At 40.0% G+C, this 6,622-nt stretch overlaps 1 pseudogene; it reads right to left on the bottom strand.

Moving 5' to 3' along the window:
- Positions 1 to 1,150: 1,150 nt before the first annotated feature.
- On the bottom strand, positions 1,151 to 5,610 carry LOC5569066 (annotated as a pseudogene).
- Positions 5,611 to 6,622: the final 1,012 nt, after the last annotated feature.

The raw sequence follows: 6,622 nt of genomic DNA, 5'->3' as shown, positions 1-6,622 counted from the left end.
CAAAACAAAAAAAACAAAACATAAACCATTTTTAGCGTAGTTTTTAGCTTAAAAAAGAATATCTGTGGAAGACCACTCTGGATTTCATATATTTTTGTGATTGAATGGTGCAGTAATGAATACAGCTTTGATAGTGTTTATTTTTCTGATAGTTTCATAGCCGTTTTTCAACCCCTTTCACACATTCCCATAATGCATACTCCCATAAGCTGTGTAATTTCTATAATGTAGATTGACGAGCCTTATGAATCCGTGTTATATGAGATCATGATATATACATCAGTGTTGGTGGGAAACTACATGACTCAAGGCATGTTTTTCTTAAATTGAGGATCATTCTCCTTTCTTTTATATCTATGCAAGCTTAAAGAAGAGCTGCTTAAATTGGCTGCATATCTTGAGCGCCCAATCGCATAAAAATTGCGCTCCACCATGTTTTCGACCGGTATCACAAAACTATAAACCTTACTTGAATTCATAACAAAGTAAAAAATGTATCTCTGTATAGCATTGTGATAACGCCAAAGCCTTACCCAATATTACCTAATAGTGTTTCTCTCAATATTTCTCGTCCGGTAAATTCTCAATTTTATAAGAGCCTAAATTGATGTTCTTCATCTGAATTGCAAAAAATATTATGTTAAGCTATGAGACATAATGAGAATGGCGTTGTTCCAGAATGCAGGCGTGTACGTCCGTGCTTTGCATTTCTATCATATTTTAGTGCCATGAGTTGTTTGTTTGTAAGGCATTAATAAGCTTTCATTTTTTCGTTCACTTCGCAAACTGAACCAGCTATGCTTAGACATTCTATAAATATGAACATTTTCCTAATTGGATTGAGTATCTGTTGATTTAAAACAACTGTGTCGGTCTTCATGTCTTACAACATACCGTCATGCAATGATCTTTTTCACTAGACTGGTTTTGATAAGATCCTACAGGTAAAATTCCTCGAAATTTCTCTATTCTATCATCATGGCTGTTTACAAATGCTTGCATTTGTATAACTCTACATATTAAAGAATGCAAAATATACTCTACTAGTCGCATGGATGAATGAAGGTAAAAAACTCCAGCTTAGCACTTCGGTAAAAGAAGCGTCGACTAATGAATCCATAAGGCTAACAAAGGAATGTGGCGTTTGTATAGCAGCAACCAACTCGTATACGATCATGTCCGCTTTTGAGCCCACTTCATATCATCTGCCCTCGGTTTGTGGGCCTGTGCAAAGCTCTATGGTGGCTTCCAAAGTTGGACCAGAACCTAAAAAAATAATATGCATTACTTGATGAATAAACATGCATAATTTTACAAGAGCGGCCTCACTTTATCTTCTCCAGGGCCAATTGAGCCATCCCGTTGTGATGCAAAAATATGTTTCATGCGGTGCTACGTGATGAATACGATGATGTCGCCGGGGCAGAATGATGTGATGATTTTGCAGGAACAGCACCCACTTCGGTAGACCCAGTAGGTGTGGGACCATTTGTGAATCTGAAATGTTGAAAACAAATATTGTGCTGATTAGTATATTTGATTTATTGCCTTTACGATACATATTTCATCACTGATTCCAAGGCTGCTATTTTGAATGTTTTTAAATTTGTTGTTATTAACAGAGGAATGCCAGATTTTTGAAAGTATTTGAAGCCCTCTGAAGGTGTTAGTTTGTTTTTAGAAGATTTTAATATCGTTTGTTGGAATTGATTCATTCGAAATTAGAAAAAAACGACTGACGTTTCGTTCCTAAAGAATATAAGTGATGGTAGATATAATGCTCAATATCCAACAGGGCAAGATTTTATTATATGAGGATAGAACAGGTTTGAGATTATCAAGGCCGTTTCAAATTCCAAGTGGAGTTCAAAACTATGCTAGGAATGAACGTATAAATCGTATAATGTCATTTTATAATGCAAACCGTGATTATGTCTATGTTTAAATGTCCAACAACAAATAAAGTATGTAATAAGATATAATTTTCAACTGTATTGGTGGACGAACATTGTCATTATTTTCAAGATAATGGGCAAATGCCTTCAGTCACAATAAATAATAATAATCTACCTAAAGATCCAAAGTGTATGGATGAACACATAGTGGATTTTTTTCTAGGTTTATAAAAGTATTCCTCTAGAGATTACTCCATGGCAAGCACCGATAATTATCTGTGATGCAAGTATTTCTACACAGGTTCTACGAGGAATTTCAAAAATACTTTCAAGAAATTCCGCAAAAATGCTTTACCAGTTACAAACTCTTTTTAACATCCCTGCATTTATTTCAACTTAAACTATATCACATAAAATTGCATCACGATAAAACACTATAGAAGATAGCTAATCTATCCTTTTCAAACAATCAGACAATAGACTATAAACCCTAAGTTAGCTTTGGCATGTTTAGGTATTTCATTGAACTTCTTCTTTGATCCACTCATTAGGTTCTGTACAACATCTGACTACAGCTTCTTCTAACCTACTATTTCTTAATGTTTTCCTCAGATTCGACCTCTCTGTGATGCTTCGGGGGCTTCATGTCCTTGGGCAAAAAAGTGACCCCGTAGCACTCCAGTAGGCGAATTCCGGCGCGTATTTTCTTCGAAGAAAAGAAAATTTTCTTGCTGGTGGATTATGGAAGAAAATTTCTTCTCTTCGAAGAAAATGTGCGCCGGAATTCACCTGCAGGCATGCAGATTCAGCTATAACATCGAAGAGCTCTCGTTTTGCTTCAACAAAAGAAGCAAACGCTTATGTAGGCGCTCCACTTTACCATATATCGCTTGTCAAATCGTATGTGGTATACTTTGAATGTTTCTGCTTCTTAACTTTCTCGGGAACATCAAACTTGTGCTTGGTAGTGAAAATCAGTAACCCCGGAAGCTGCCGGAAGTCAGCCTTAACGTAAGTCTCATCATCCATAATGAGACAATGACGCTTCATGGGGACAGGGGGAAGAGACGCTATTGTGAGCCAGTCATTTTTTTTTTTTTTTTTTTTTTTTCCTGAGGATGCTCATACCCCGGCCATGACAAAGTAGAGATAGGAGTTGCTGGAAAGAAGGCTAAGGACCACACAAAGGGGTCTATTTTATTCCTTTAGCTGTGTCGGTCTCAAGAAACACGGAAGTTTTATCAGAAGCTGAATGCAACTCGCGTCAACTAGAGTTTCCAATTTTCCCGGGAACTGACTTCCTGGAAACGGGAAATGAAATTGTCATTTCCCGGGAATTGTGAAGTAAACCATGCAAAATTCACCTACAAAATGTCAGTGAAATGCATCCCGATTTGTTCCAATTTTTCAGTTGATTTTCACCAATATTTTAACTCACAAACACGTCGCATCTCTTCTAGTGAGGACATTGTATGGTATGATATGCAAAGTGAATTGTGCGATGGTTTTCATTTCAAAATAGATGATCAATTCTGTATTTAAATAAAGCTTCCTCGTAACAACAGAAATCACGGGAAATACGGGAATCCCGGGAAACAGAGAATCATTCCCCTGGAAACGGGAAATCCCCGGGAAAATGTTCCCGGGATTGGAAACTCTAGCGTCAACGTACCGCGAAACCGAGATGTGCAGGGATAAGCACGGTAGCATCTTGACGGGGTGAACGTGAGGTGATCGAAAGTTGGAAGCAGCACTTCGATGAACACCTGTATGACGCTGAGAGCGTAGGCAATGAAGGTCGAGACAACGGAGGAAATGCCTTTGTCAATACTGTGGACGATGAAAACTAATCAAACCCCTACTTTGAGGAAGGTCAAGGATGCCATTCTCTCAAGAACAATAAAGCTGCTGGTAAGGATGGTATCGAAGCTAACTCATAGAGATGAGCCCGGAGAGGCTGGCCATTTGTCTGCACCGGTTGATAGGCACAATCTGGGGAACAGAACAACTACCGGAGGAGTAGAAGGAAGGGGTAATATGGCCCCATCTACAAGAGAGGTGACAAAGGGATTGTGAGAACTTCCCAAGCAATCACCATCCTAAAATGCAGCTTACAAAGTGTTATCCAAGATCATTTTCCATCATCTGTAGCAAAACGAGTTCGTGGGAAGTTATCAAGCCGGCTTCGTTGACGGCCGATCGAAAAAGGATCAGATCTATACTGTACAGCAAATCCTCCTAAAATGTCGTGGAAACGCGAGGCAGTAAAAGTTGAACTGGTGGTTAATGCTTCCAAGACAAAGTACATGCTTACATGTGGAGCCGAGCGCCTCAGGACTCGCCTAGGAATCAGTGTTACGAAAGACGGGAATACGCTCGACGTGGTCGACGAGCTCGTCTACCTTGGATCCTTGCTGAGGGCTAACAATAACGTTAGCCGTGAGATACGGAGGCGCATCATCTGTGGAAGTCGAACCTAATATAGCCTCTACAAGAAGCTTGCGGTTAAAAAAGTTTTACCCCGGACAAAATGTATCATGTACAAGACGCTTATAAGACCGGTATTCCTCTACGAGTAGCGACGTGGACGTTACTCGAGGAGGACCTGCAAGCCACTTGGAGTCATCGAACACCCGGTGCTTATGACGATCTTCGGCGACGTTCAGGAGAACGGTGTATGGCGGTGAAGGATGAACAACGAGCTCGTCTAACACTACGGCGAACCCAGTATCCAGAAGGTGGCCAAGGCTGGTAGGATTACGATGGGCAGGGCATGTTGCAAGAATGCTGGACAGCAATCATGCAAATATGCTGTTCGCTTTGGATCAGGTTGGTACAATAAGGCGGGAAGTGCAGCGAGCTTGGTGGGCGGATCAAGTGCGAATCGATATGGCCAGCGAGGTGCAGAACCGAGGATGGAGAAATGCGGCCACGAACCGAGTATTGTGGCGTGAAATTGTTGATTCAGTGTTATCTGTTTAGATGTTAACTAAATAAATTAAATAAATCTATTATGACTACTATAGGTGCTATGGTCAACACCGGTGATTCTTCCCTAGATACAATTGATTGCAAGTTTTATAAAATACGACATTTAAATTATAGTCTGCAAGAAAGAAATTAACAACTCAACGCACATTTTGAAATAAGTATGCTCTACTTAACAATATAAATTACACTCCTGTGCCTAAATAATCCAAATTGTACCATTACTTGCCTCACCTGATTTGTCATGGCGATGAAGATAGACACAGGAACAGATATGCACTCAGTGCGTACTCCTGCTGTATCTCCGAGTTGGTTCGTGTGAAAAAGTTCCACGCAAGCTTCGCTAGGATAGGCACGGCCACCATAAAGTTTGTCCCCGTTGGTTTCGATGAAAATCGTGCCGCAGTGATTGAGGTTGGATCGATATGATGCTCTCGAAAGGGTCGTTAAAAAATTCTGCAAAATAATAATGAAATTTGGAGATCGGACAGCAGGAACGGTCTAATAATGGCACTTACTTTTCCCAGTATGGGCAGTTCGACCGAACCCACGTGTCGGCACCCCAGTGAACTAGACCGGAACCGAAATCGGCAGTCAGAATCCCAAACACAGCCGCCACCACTACTTTGCTTATCCGCTCCAGCCGGAAGTGTTTGAGATGAGAAACAGATGATGATAATTAGCGTGAGGCAGATGTAGACACAGATGATTTCCTGAGTGCGTTTCCCTGGGAATAATAGAAAAAAATGTAAATTTTAATAATAGGGTATGCCTATAATTGTCAAGGTATTCCTCCGAGCTTAATTTTCGATAAGAAAAATAATGTTCCTTCACTCATTTTCAGATTAAATGGCGCCACATATACAATCTCCTTCCCATGACAACAGCGTACATTCAGAGGTAATCCCGGTCTCTAATAACAATGGTTGACTAATTAGCATTATTCCCATTTCTGGCGCCACATATACAATCTCCTTCCCATGACAACAGCGTATATTCAGAGGTACCAATATTTTAACTCACAAACACGTCGTAGAGGCCGGGATCTAATAACAATGGTTGACTAATTATCATTAATTCCCATTTCTCGATAATGCCTCACTTTTTTATTATTCGTTTTATCTATCATATGAGATAGATTCCATAACACTAGATGGTACTACAACGATCACCTCTATTCAAGTTTGCGTCTTGGATCATACTGCTACATGTGTAATACTATTTTAGTAGTGCAGAGTTAATCCTAAGGAAAGACATATCAAAATAAATGTTCCATTGGTACCTTATGTATACTGAGCAGTGAATTTTAAAATAGTCCAAAAATAAATTTCTGCTGGTTTATTTTCATACTCCTAAAGTTGGGTGAGCAGTAAAGGTTGTCAGTCAAACTCAACCAGATAATTATAGCAAACTAATGACGCCCTTTTCGTCACCGGCGGTACAGCACGCCAAACATCGATAACACGATTCAGATTTGCATATCCCACCAACCAAGACAGAAACATTCCATTATTTTACTGGGCATCTCGTGAGTCCAGTGGCGTCGTCTTTGTCGCCACTGTGTCGAATAAAACAGTCTGTTTCGTGCACGAATGCCATAGTTTCTGTTCCATATTTAGGCCTTAACCAACAATTCAGTTGATTTCACGCGGTAAAAAAGGTAACCCTAACTTCAACAAAGCAAAACTACCGTTTTGTCTCAAATCCCCAACAGACTCCTCATATTCCGAACACTCGGT

The sequence above is a fragment of the Aedes aegypti genome, unplaced genomic scaffold, assembly GCF_002204515.2.
Source record: "Aedes aegypti strain LVP_AGWG unplaced genomic scaffold, AaegL5.0 Primary Assembly AGWG_AaegL5_hic_scaff_1733_PBJ_arrow, whole genome shotgun sequence".
Classification (NCBI taxonomy): domain Eukaryota; kingdom Metazoa; phylum Arthropoda; class Insecta; order Diptera; family Culicidae; genus Aedes; species Aedes aegypti.
Note: the sequence above shows the minus strand (reverse complement) of the source record. Positions and strands in the feature narration are given on the sequence as shown.